General features: G+C 41.2%; 1 non-coding gene across 1 annotated transcript; it reads left to right on the top strand.

The window, feature by feature from the left end:
* Positions 1–13,044: 13,044 nt before the first annotated feature.
* LOC145044504 (small nucleolar RNA R71) lies at positions 13,045–13,151 on the top strand. Its single transcript, XR_013681452.1, has one exon. It is a non-coding gene; the product is annotated as a small nucleolar RNA R71 (small nucleolar RNA).
* The last annotated feature ends 341 nt before the right edge of the window (positions 13,152–13,492 follow it).

Below are 13,492 nucleotides of genomic sequence, written 5' to 3'. Positions count from 1 at the left end.
CAAACAAAACTCTTATGAACTCACCAACTTAATTGTTGACACTTTTTCAAAACTACTTGTATTCTCAGAAAATTAGTGAAACAGGAAAACCAACAGCATTTTGAGGATGGGACGATAAATCGTCAAACGTTTCATTTTGTCATCATAATGTAATTGATTTTGAAACATGTAAACTTATTCCATGGTGTAACCTTTTCAATTATATTTATGATGGTTGTATTTACTTTGAGTACTATTATATTCGTTGTTGTGATACTATACATGAAGTCCTCCACCCCTGGACGTTTCTGCCATCCTTGGTTTGGGGTGTGACAGATTGGTATCAGAGCCTTGTTTATAGTGAACTAAGTATATCGAACCACATAAGATTTACAAACTATAAATGCATTGGGTCTAAGGTCTCTGACGTAACATTTTCAAATAACTATACTTTTAGAAAGAAATAGTTTCTTGTTAAATGTATACATGCATGCATACATATTAAGGTCAGCATCATTCTAGAACAAAACAAAAGTTGTGATTGTTGAATGGCACAAGTAGACTTAGGGATGTATGGTCAGGTCTAGGAATGACATAGCCTGATCAACTATGTCTAACCGAGAAGTGATTAGCATATGCCCGGGAATGGTTGTGACGTTGCAACAAGTCTAAAAACTTACCAACTCTATCTATAAACAAACATCGAAAACATAAGACAAACATTAAAATACTATAAGAGTATTTTGTGATACTATAACCAACTTACGTGAAAACTAAAGACCCCTATTAGTAGGTCTATAATGAATGAGTGCATACGCCAAGGTTATACATAATTAAAGATATTATAGACTCAAAATCTATGACTATTTCTCTACTTCATGTTCCTTGTTTGGTTGTCGACTTAGAGTAGAGTCATTTATTAGAAGGTATATTCCATCTCAGATTATGTATAACTAGTATGCACTAGGTGATTATAGACATGACTGATAAGGATCACCCCTATAAGTAATTATAGGATTAGATGTTTATTAATTATCTCTTCTATCCCTATTCTCGCGTGAGCAATGTGATGAGTAAATCTTAATGCCCGTACAAAACCTACTTCTAGCCACTACCATAACTCCGTCTCAGGGATGTTAGTAGAAACACCGATAATAGGTCAGTAAAGTGCGAAATTTATACGTATGTATATAAATAGTAAGGATATAACTAGAGCATATCAATAAAAATTGGCAAGCATTTTATTTCAGTGGGAGTAACCAAATATCTCGTAACCTGTTATTACAAACGATTTGCTTATGGTAACTCTAAGATTACTTGATGTATACCTCAAGGTTATGCGTAATTAAGAGACGATCGACTTAGAAATGGTAAGTCTGCCTTAGGTCATGTTCCTTGTTTTGTTGTGGGCTTAGGGCAGACTCATTAAGTTCAATGGCCTATTGGACCTTAATTACACACAACTGGTATACATTAGGTGATCTTAGGAGTGGATCGGGCATGGAACAAATCACAAGATCATAATCGAGTCATTTCTACTAAATTCATAAGTTTATTTATATAGACCTCTGGTATGAATTGTTTTCCACATTCAAAAAATCGAGAAATACTATACTTAAAAACTAATAACCATTACTAAAAGACTTATACTCATTACGTCTTTGAAATTCTATAGCAGAAAGATGCCGCCTCGAAGGTCTGTTAGACGCACTAGCAGAACATAAACAAACCCACCACCGCCGCCTCCTCAATATGATCCTGTTATGTTCCAAGTTGCGGTCATGGCCGCGGCGGCAGCTGCTATGTCCCAAATCAGCACTGTTGATGCAGGACGGATAGGGAGCGGTACTAATAACTCCACTCAAGGAGATAGCCAAGGGCGTTCTAGAGAATGCTCCTTTAAAGACTTCACCAATGCCAGACCTGGTTCATTCAATGGCAGTGGGGGAGTCATCAATTTGATGCAGTGGTTCGAAAAGTCCGAGTCTATCTTCGAGATCTATGCGTGCCCCGAGGCGATCAAAGTCAAATTCGCAGCTCGTACTTTCTCCGGTCAGGCCCTTACTTGGTGGAACGACCATGTTAAGTCAATGACGCTTATGGTGGCTAACTCGATGAGTTGGGAGGACTTGAAGGCAATGATGCTGAAAGAGTATTGCCCAAGGGACGAGGTGAAAAAGCTAGAGCAAGAACTTTGGAACCTCAAAATGACAGGCTCTGAGCTTGTGACTTTATCCCACTATGGTCACCCCGGAAGACAAAAAGTTGGAGCGATATCTCTAGGGATTGTCCTCCGAAATTCAAGATAGCGTGGTGGCCTCAAGACCATCTACCTTTGAGAGTGCCAAGGAATTGGCACAACAACTCATCGACCATCATGCCAGTCATGACACTGCGACAACGACCCCTGATCAAGCAAGAGGAGGAAACAACAAAAGGAAGTTATGCGACAACCAGAAGGACCAACCAGACCAAGACTTCACTAAGAAGCAACAGATCGCTGTTGTTCATGCTGCCACAACCCACGCCGCACCAACACCCATAAATCGATACGCGGGAACCCTTCCGAAATGCAACAAGTGTAACTTCCATCACACTGGTGTTTGTCAAGAAATGCATTGCAAAAATTGCAACAGGAAGGGGCACACTGCCCGTTTCTGTAAGGCACCGGCACAACCCATCTACCAGGTCCCTGGCACTGGAGTAAGCTCAGCCTGTTACAAGTTCGGTGAAACGGGACACTTTAAAAGGGACTGCCCAAGAGCACAAAATGTTGGTGATGGTGGAAGGGTGCTCGCGATCACTGTAGGAGAGACCACCCCGGAACCCCTCGTAAATATTAGTACGTGTTTTTCTAACATCGACGTTTAAATTCTAAATTTCTTTTTATTTACTAAAACTAGCATCGATTAAAGTATATCAACCATGAATCTCGAGAACATGGCAAAACCCAAATAAGTCTTATCATCTATATAAAAAAAATGTAGGGTTTTTACTAGTGAATCTATGATGGATAGGGTAAACATTATGGTCATATATCATTAAGATTCTATGGACTTAGAATGTGTGATTCCGCCTCATTCCCTATTCCTTTTTTGGTTGTGGGCTTAAGGTGGGGTCACTAATGTGTGTAAATTCAACTAGTTTTATCCCTACTTTTTATTAGTAATTTGAGCACACAAAGGCAGTGAACCTGTCTTTAAGTGGTATAGATTGATAAGTAAGGTATCGAACTCAGGGAACGGGCAATTAAACTAATAGCTAATTTTAACTAAAACAAATAATAAAAGTAAAGGGTTTTTCTCTAGTTTTGCAAGACTAGAAACTTAAACAAACTAAATTAACTAATTAACTAAAGCAACAACTATTCACCAAATTTGATAAAGATGTTTCTATTTAGGTTCAACCAATTCACTCCTATGGTTATTTAAGTTAAGGTGGATTAATTGCTATTGGTTACCAATGATAATAGTTAGGTTCATGTTCATTACTCCTAACCCTTAGACAATTAACTAATTTAAGCGTTGATCAAGTGTTTAAACTAATTAATTCCCTAGATTAATTATTTGGATTAAATAAGATTTGTAATGGTTAATTAAGTTATCAATTCAATTAACCTCTTGTTGATGGTTTCTCAAACAAGCTCACACATTAATCTTCCTATTTTCTTATTAATCTTAGTTTCATACTCATTACTTCCAAGCATACGTTTTAGCATTCACATAGACATATGAGGTTAACAATTAAGTGATGTTCATGCAACCTAATTGCCTTCCAATTAACAGAAAATAGTAGTGATTAATACATAAGGTTCTTTAACAAACTTAATTTAATAAATCACCAATAGACAATTAAACAAGAATTAATAATTAAACCATAGGAGTTCTTTGGTATTCCCCAAACAGAAACATAAACGAGTTTAGCTCATAGTTGCAGTAGAAACAAACACAAAAACAAAGTTTATGAAAGCAAACATGTTTAATTCCTAAGTCTAAGTGGTAGAATTAACCTAATTGCTTGAATTCTTCCAACTCTTGAAGCTTAGGGTTCCTTAGCGCCTTCTGAACCTTTTAGTCGCAGCTAATCCTTCAAAAATCGCCAAGAGTAATGTCCCATGGGATAAGGATTCATCTTTTAAAGATATCCCAAAACAGAGGGTACTCGGCGAGTAGCAGAATCAACTCGCCGAGTAGGTCCATACTTATCCGTCTTAAATTAGCAGTCGTATTTATCTTCTGGCATATCGTCGTGTACTCGCCGAGTAGGGTCGATCTACTCGCCGAGTAGGTCCTTCTTTCACTCTTTAATCTTCACTTGCTTTCCCTTTTCTCCTTTTTGCCTCCAAGCATATCTTTTGGACTGAAAACACAATTCAAAGCATTTTAAGTACCTTTTGTCCATATTATTCTCATAATTAACCAAAAATAACTAAGAATATATGTTAAATAATTAACTAATTATGCACATATCAAAATACCCCACACTTGATTTTTGCTTGCCCCCAAGCAAAACTAAATTTTAAACACATTAATAACTCCAATCCAACCCAGCCATTATGCCAAGACCGCAACGCATGCATTTGTGTATAAAATTCCTAAAAACCCCCCATACTTCAAATACTCACAATCCACATAAACATTCGCCCACTCACCCCGAACTATGCTCATTTTATGCAACCCTCCGAATCCATCCTCAAAAAATCTCTTTACCCTCAAGGTATTTTTAATTGAGCAACCCAAGCATACATAATCTAGAATTACAACTTTTCGATACCACTATGGAATTCTTTGAATTCTTCACTTTCTTGATAATTTGATCTTGGATATCTTTGAATTCACCAACTTGTATTGACTTTTGGTATCTTCAACTTTTTGGATTTCTTGGAATTTTGATCTTCAGATCTTCACTTCATTTGCTCCAAAATTCCTATAACTTTTCTAGCAATTCTTCTTCTTTTTTTTTCATGTATTTCTCAATTTTTTTTTCACTCAACTCCCTACATGCTTAAGCAGGGGCGCTCAATCTCAACCTTTATTGGCTAATGATAAAAACTTTCCTGGATACATTTCAGGTTTAGGCTGCTAAACATACTGCATCCCTCAGGCTGAGCAAGGTCGTGTTTTTGTCCCATGATTTCACTGAAATAAGGAAGCCACAAATGCACTAGAACGTGTATAGGCTCAACTAAACATTTGGGTTCTCATGCAATTATTAACACAATTCTAATTTGGAATCCTAATTTTTTACCAAAATTTTCTAATTTAAGACCTAAGCATTTTTAATATTCAACAAATTTAAAAATTAGCCTAAATTAAGATTCTAAGTGTTCTAAGATGTGACTAACCCCCTACCCCACACTTATTTTATGCAATGCCCTCATTGCATATTATAACAACTAAAAAAAATGCAAATAGAGAGAAAGTTGGAACAAACTCCCTTGGGGTAGCAGTCGCTAGGTTGACACTCTCTTCTTCAACTCCTTCTTCGAGTGACTTTAACCATGGGAACAGCTCATCCATGGCACGGGTGTCATACGTCTCGTGTGGTTGATAGCTCGAAAACTCCAAGGAAAAAAGGTTGTTGCACAATCCTCAGTAGTAATGCATAAAGAATGTATGAATGGCGCATAAAAAAGTAGCCAGAACAAATCAGAAACTCCTCCTGCAGCAGTCTACTCGGCGAGTAGGCGATTAAACTCGGCGAGTAGAAGTTGTCGGGAAAAGTAGTTCGTGCAGAAGCAGATGTACTCGCCGAGTAGTATTAGTGCACTCGGCGAGTAAAGCGTATAGTTCCAGAAATTTTTAACCGCTGTCTCTCTTTACTCTAGTGTTGTCATGAAAATATAAATGTACTCTCCAGTAAACTTCCTAAGCAGTAACACTTCAATAAACTATCGATTCGTACGGACTCGATCCTAGGAACAAGACTCCATAAGCACTCATAAAGATTCTCATTCCTCGCTTGACCATTCCTAAATAGCATGCTTCCTAGCTTCAATACCTGAAAAGAAAACTAAAAGTAACACTAATATTCAAACCACATAGCCAAGTTCAACATGTCCACAATTGTCTTAAAACAAACATCATAATCAAGCAAAACAAAAGCAAATAAAATCTTCATTCTTCCTCGTCCATCCCGGCTCCTCCAGCTCCACTACCTCCTTCTCCACCCCTTCTTTGCATCCTTTCATCCCAATCCATGATGTAAGGATAGCCGGGTCCCGGTCGCGGGGCAATATGCATTTGTTGGAAAAGATAGTCGAAGGATTGATTGGTGTAATTAACTCCTCGCTCTATATCATCCAAGTATCGTCGATACTCCACTTGATTCCATCCCTCGTTATCCTCCACCGGAATCAACGGTGGGTCTTCTCGTACCCGCTCGTTTCTCGGCCTAACCCGCCTTCTCGGCTCCTCGGGGACCGCCGGCTCGTCCTCATTCGGGATCGTAAAAGAATCACCAAATTTTTCCACTATCCGAGCCCTCCTATAAAGTGCAGTATTGAACGGAGGAGGGTGGATAATCGTTAGCATTTGAGCTTGCGGTAATTCCAAGATCCCAAATGATCGCGCAAGCCGAGTAATGAACATACCCCCATTGATCTTCAAGTTTATTTTCTCCTTAACCGCTCCCTCCGCAAGAAATTTAGCAATGCAATATGGGAGGTTGCAGAAGACATCGGGAGTGATGATACTCCACATATAAAAGATATCAAGGGTGGGAACTTTATTCCCATCCTTTCGCATGTTGATCGTGCTTGCAACGAACCGGTGAATGAGTCGATGGATTAGAGAACGGATATGACCTTCTTGAGCAGTGGAAGGTATATAGACTCGGTTAGCAATTGTACTCCACCATGTCGACGCCACCACCCCCTCGGGAAGTTCTTTGTGGGTATTTTCCAAGAAGGCTTCAAAGTATTCTTTCATCACTATGTCTTGATCGTAGATGCCCAACCGCCAAGAGAACTCAACCATGCTGCATTGTCGCAGCTCTCCTCCCAAAGAAAACGAAATCGTGTTTGGGTTGTAATACTCACTACCACCTCGGAATGAAATGGTAGCAAAGAATTCCCAACACAACTCCACGTAGACTGGCTCTTGGATTTTAAACAATTGCAACCAACCATCACAAGTGATGTTGGCATAACCCAAGTTACAATCTTTCACCAAATATGGAGTAAGTTCCTCTTCCAAGCCGACATTGCTCATCCATCCCCAATCCACTGCAGTGGGCAAGTGGATTTCTTTCTGTCGCAGCGCTTCCAACCCGTTTAGGGCTCGAGTTTTGGAGGATTTGGAGGTGATTTGTTGAAAGGCTAACCATGGAATATCACCATGGCCTCCTCCACGTGATGACTGTCCCCTCCTTGCCATGCTATCTGCATAAACATTCCAAAAACACAGCAAAAAACAACACCCCATAATTAAAAACAGGAAAAAATTTCATCTTTTTGGGACTTACTCGCCGAGTACACGAACATACTCGCCGAGTAGTATGAACATTCGGACAGATCGAAATCGGATCTGTGTAATATGTGTAATAGTCCAATTTGTTCATAGGGGTTTGTTGTAATTGTGTATCTAACCATAGATCTTGAAGAAATTACTCCAAATAACCTCTAATTCATGAGTAAATCAAAGCCCTAAAAATTGGGGAAAACTCCCCAAATCCGAAATCATACCAAATATGGGGAGATATGTGATAAAGATTGGACCTTTCATAAAATTAAAGGGTAAAGATGTTACCTTGTTGCTTGAATGAAGAGAAAGAGGAAGAAATTTGAATAGATCTTGAAGAACCCTTGAGAGGCGGCTGAGAGGAGATGCTCGGCGAGTGTGGAGATGAAATGTTGAATAATAGTAATTTTTTACAGGTTTTAATTTACTGGGTTTGAACCGTCTACTCGCCGAGTAGAATGGATCTACTCGCCGAGAAGATACGCGTGTTATGGACTTTTGGCTGTAAGCGAACATTTACTCGCCGAGTATAACCGATATACTCACCGAGTAGATGTCTCAGGTTGAAAAAAAAATTAATTTTCGAATTTTACTATATGAATTCCTTTGTTTAGCCTTTCCACCCCACACTTTCAGTAGAGCTTGTCCTCAAGCACTTAGAGAAGTAGAATGAATGAAGAAGAATGAAAAGAACAATACGAAAAATAAAGAAAGGGAAAGAAAATGCAAACGTGAAACTCGGGTTGCCTCCCGAGAAGCGCTTCTTTTGATGGAGTCATTAGCTGGACTCCGCCCCTTCTACGTGTTTGCGATTCCGCACAGCAGCAGCTCCTCCAATCCTTCATTTCGGGGGACTCCTTCTTCATATTTCTTCACTCTATGGCCATTGACTTTAAATGGTGTGCCGTCTCTTGAGATCAATTCTATAGCCCCGTGAGGAAATACCGTCTTGACCAAAAAGGGACCATCCCACCTTGATTTGAGTTTGCCCGAGAAAAGTTTTAATCGGGAATTGAAGAGTAGTACTTTTTGGCCTTCATGGATGTCTTTGCTTTTGATTCTTTGTTCATGCCATCTCTTGGTCTTTTCTTTATAGAGCCACGAACTAGAATAAGCCTCATTTCGGAGTTCTTCAAGGGCATTCATTTGCATTAGACGGTTGGTCTTCAATTCTTCCATGTCAAAGTTGCACCTCTTTAGCGCCCAATATGCCTTATGCTCGATTTCAACCGGTAAATGGCATTGCTTTCCATAAACTAACCTATATGGTGTAGTACCAATAGGTGTTTTGAAAGCGGTACGAAATGCCCATAGCGCGTCATCCAATTTATCCGACCATTCCTTGCGGTTGCTTCCCACCGACTTCTCTAAGATACGCTTCAAGGCTCGATTGGTCACTTCCGTTTGTCCACTCGTTTGCGGGTGGTATGATGTGGAGAACTTATGGGTCACCCCATATTTCTTGAGCACCTTGTCCAATTGATCATTGGCAAAGTGTGTGCCACGGTCACTAATTAGGGCCTTCGGAACACCAAACCGGGAGAATAGTTTTTTTAAGAATCATACCACTACCCGTCCGTCATTTGTAGGTAAAGTCTGCGCCTCCGCCCATTTCGAAACATAATCTACTGCCACTAGGATGTACTTGCTTCCTTTGGATGTGGGAAATGGTCCCATGAAGTCAATGCCCCACACGTCGAACACCTCACACACTTGAATGCTATGTTGTGGCATTTCATTACGGGATGAAATGTTTCCCACCCTTTGACAAGCATCGCATTATTTGACATATTGGGTTGCATCTTTGAAGATCGTAGGCCAATAGAACCCAATGTCAAAGATCTTCTTTGCGGTATAGTGTGCTCCATGATGTCCTCCCGTGGGCCCGCTATGGCAGTGCTCTAGTATTTTTCGACTCTCCTTTCCGAACACACATCTTCTTATAATTCCATCCGCACAGCTTCGAAAGAGGTATGGGTCGTCCCAAAAGTAATATTTGATCTCCGCAAAGAATTTCTTCTTTTGCTGACTACTATAATCCTTTGGGACGTAATTGGTAGCTAAATAGTTAGCTATGTCTGCGAACCATGGCTCCTCTCCCACGGACACCATAATGTATTCATCCGGAAAGTCGTCTCTATCCTTATCTTCTTGCAATGTCGGGTTCTCGAGCCTAGATAAATGATCGGCCGCTACGTTCTCCATTCCTTTCTTATCTCGTATCTCTATATCGAATTCTTGAAGAAGCAGCACCCATCGTATTAGTCTTGGCTTGGCATCCTGTTTGGAAAACAAATACTTGATAGCCGAGTGGTCAGTAAAAACAGTGGTTTTAGATAAAACCAAGTAAGGGCGAAACTTGTCAAAAGCGTAAACTACGGCTAACAGTTCTTTTTTAGTAGTAGTATAATTCTCTTGGGCAGGATTTAAGGTCTTGCTTGCATAATAGATGGGTTGAAAGTGCTTATCAACCCTTTGTCCAAGGACCGCTCCTAGTGCATAGTCACTAGCATCACACATGATCTCGAAGGGTAAGTTCCAATTTGGTGCTATAATGATCGGGGCATTAGTTAATTTTTCCTTTAGAAAGTCAAATGCCTCTAAACACTCTTTAGTAAAATTAAAGGGTGCATCTTTTAGTAATAATTGTGTTAGAGGTTTCGTGATTTTGGAAAAATCTTTAATAAAACGCCGGTAAAAACCTGCGTGTCCCAAAAAACTTCTAATGCCCTTCACATTAGTTGGTGGGGGTAATTTGGCAATGGTGTCTATCTTTGCCCGATCCACCTCAATTCCCTTTTTAGAGACTTTATGTCCCAAAACTGTACCCTCCTTGACCATGAAGTGACACTTTTCCCAATTTAGGACCAAGTCGGTTTTCTCACATCTAGCAAGCATCGAGTCAAGATTTGTGCGGCAATCATTGAAAGAAGATCCGAATACAGAAAAGTCATCCATAAAGACCTCCATGAATTTTTCCACCATATCATGGAATATGGCGGTCATGCACCTTTGAAATGTCGCAGGTGCATTGCATAGTCCAAATGGCATGCGTCTATAGGCGAAGGTCCCACTGGGGCATGTAAAGGTGGTCTTTTATTGGTCCATTGGGTCTATGGGTATTTGGAAATACCCTGAAAACCCATCTAAGAAGCAATAGTAGCTATGGCCCGATAGTCTCTCTAACATTTGATCTATGAAAGGAAGGGGAAAATGGTCTTTGCGAGTGGCATCATTTAGCTTTCGATAATCGATGCACACTCGCCAACCGGTTACCGTTCGCGTTGGAATTAACTCGTTCTTTTCGTTGGTAATGACCGTCATTCCTCCTTTCTTGGGCACCACTTGGATCGGACTCACCCATGGGCTATCGGAGATGGAGTAGATGATTCCTGCATCCAAAAGCTTGACCACCTCCTTGACGACTTCTTGCATGTTCGGGTTTAATCTTCTTTGATGTTGCACCACCGGCCTTGCTCCTTCTTCTAAGTTGATTTTGTGAGAGCAGTAGGATGGGCTTATTCCCTTGATGTCGGAGATGCTCCATGCGATGGCTCTTTTCCTTTTCTTCAACACGCGTACAAGCTCCTCCTTTTCCGTCTTGGATAGATCCGAGGCTATAATCACCGGCTTCTGATTTCCTTCTTCCAGAAAGGCATACTCCAGATGGTCAGGTAGTGTTTTGAGCTCCAATTTGTTGTGCATAGTGATGGACTCGCCGAGTGCAGGTTTGGTACTCAGCGAGTTGGTGGCGGCATTCACGACTGCTAGCTTTTCTTCAGATGTACTCGGCGAGTAGATCGGGTCTACTCGGCGAGTAGGGATTTCAGCTTGGTTCTTTATTTCTTCATACTCTGCTTCTTCCAACAGTCTTTCAATCTCTAATAAGTCCTTTTCTGGATCAAATACTTCTTCCAAAGCTGCAAACTTGCTGGAATCTTCAGGTATGTCTTCTTCCAATAATTCGTCAAGCATGTCGATTGAGAACGTCGTGTCGTCACTACTCCTTGAGTGCTTCATGGCTTGGTCTACCCCGAATGTCACTGAATCGTCCCCAACTCGCAATGTGAGCTTAGAATCTCTCATGTCTACGATGGCGCTAGCGGTGTTGAGGAAGGGTCTTCCAAGGATGATTGGCACTTGCGGATCTGCCTCCATGTCGAGAATGATGAAATCAGCCGGGAATACAAATTTGTCTACCTTCACTAGCAAATCTTCACAAATGCCTCTTGGGAAAGTAACAGTCTTGTTTGCCAAATGAATTGCCATCCGAATTGGCCTTGGCTCCGGGAGGTCCAGCTTCTTGAAGAACGAGTATGGCATAAGGTTCACACTTGCTCCAGAATCAGCTAAGGCATGAATTGCAGCCAAGTTTCCAAATTGGCAAGGCAAAGTTAAGCTCCCCGGATCACCCTTCTTCTTTGGTAATTTGTTTAGCATTGCGGCGGAGCAATTCTCATTAAGTACTACTTTCTGCACTTCCTCCATCTTTCTTCTGTTAGTGAGGAGTTCCTTAAGGAACTTTGCATACTTGGGCATTTGCATGACGGCTTCAATGAAAGGAATGTTTATTTGAATAGTTTTAATATGATCAAGAAACTTCTGATATTCCTCTTCCTGCTTCTCCTTCTTGGCTCGGGCTGGGTATGGCATTGGAGGCTGGTATGGTTTCAAGGGTGGCTGGTCATTTGTTTTAGCAGAGGTACTTGTTGAGTCCATCGGTCCTACTCAGCGAGTAGGACTCTCAGATTGTGAGTGTTGGTTTTCGACTTGTACTTCCGTTCCTTCCTTCTGTGAGTCCTTGTTCGCTTCAGTTCGAATGGGGGCCAGGGGAGTAATAATCTTCCCACTTCTTGTGGTAACAATATTTACTTGCGCGCCTCGTGGGTTGTTCTCGGTTTTGCTAGGAAGCTCACCTGGTGACCTTTGGTTTAGTTGTTGAGCAAGTTGCCCAAGCTGCGTTTCTATGTTGTGGATGGATGCTTGCTGGTTCCTGAGCATCGTTCTTGTTTCTTGGATAGCAGCATCGTGGTCACTATGTCTTTTCTCGGAAGCAGCCACAAATTTAGTTAGCATTTCTTCCAAGCTTGGCTTCTTCTCTTGCACCGGCTCCTCCTTTTGGTAAAAGCCTCTCCCTTTTTGTCTGTACTTCTCCTCCTTGGCCTTCTTGTACTCTTCGTAAGGCAGCCACTCCTTCTTTTTTTTGCGCCAGTCCTCATCATACCGGTCACCGCTCGAATAGCATACTTGTGCCTTTTTGTTTCCGTTCTCATCCAAATCGCAATCTCTAGTGAGGTGAGGTCCATTGCAATTTTCGCAACCCACCCGTATGGCATGGATATTTTGATCCATTTTGTCCATTCTCCTATCCATGGTTTTTAACATGGCCATGACCGCGGATAAATCTTCAGTAGCAGCGTATGCGGCTCCCCTCGTGACATCATTCCTAGGGTTGTGGTATTCTCTAGAGTGTTTAGAGAATTCTTCAATCAATTCTTTGATCACCGGGGGTGGCTTCTTTGTAAGTGGGCCTTGTGAGTCTAGCAACTACCGGGTCGTGACATTGACTCCATCATAAAAGATGGAAACTTCTTGCTGGCTATTTAGATCATGGTGTGGGCAATTTCGTAGCAGACTTTTGTACCTCTCACATGCTTCATATAATGACTCTCCAGCTTGTTGTTCAAAGTTTGCAATGGCCTTCTTGAGTTTGGCTATCTTGGATGGTGGGCAAAAGTGATCAATAAATTCTTCCTTCATTCTGGCCCAAGTAGTGACTGACCCGGGAGGAAGTGATTTGAGCCAGTCTTTAGCAGCACCCTTGAAGGTTACCGGAAGCATCCGAAGTAGTTGAGTTTCGCGGGTTACATTTGGAATGTTGAAGTAATCAGCAACATCATTTACTTCATCCAAATGTTTGTAGGCATCTTCATGATCTTTCCCATAGAAAGGTATTTCCTTGAGTGAAGCTAAGATATGACCTTTTAGCTCGAAGGTGGCAGTTGCGAGAATTGCGGGTTGCACAAGTCCCGGGCCATGGTCGTCGCGCATCC

This window comes from Lactuca saligna, chromosome 4 (assembly GCF_052625555.1).
Source record: "Lactuca saligna cultivar CGN05327 chromosome 4, ASM5262555v1, whole genome shotgun sequence".
In the NCBI taxonomy this organism is placed as follows: Eukaryota; Viridiplantae; Streptophyta; class Magnoliopsida; order Asterales; family Asteraceae; genus Lactuca; species Lactuca saligna.
Note: the sequence above shows the minus strand (reverse complement) of the source record. Positions and strands in the feature narration are given on the sequence as shown.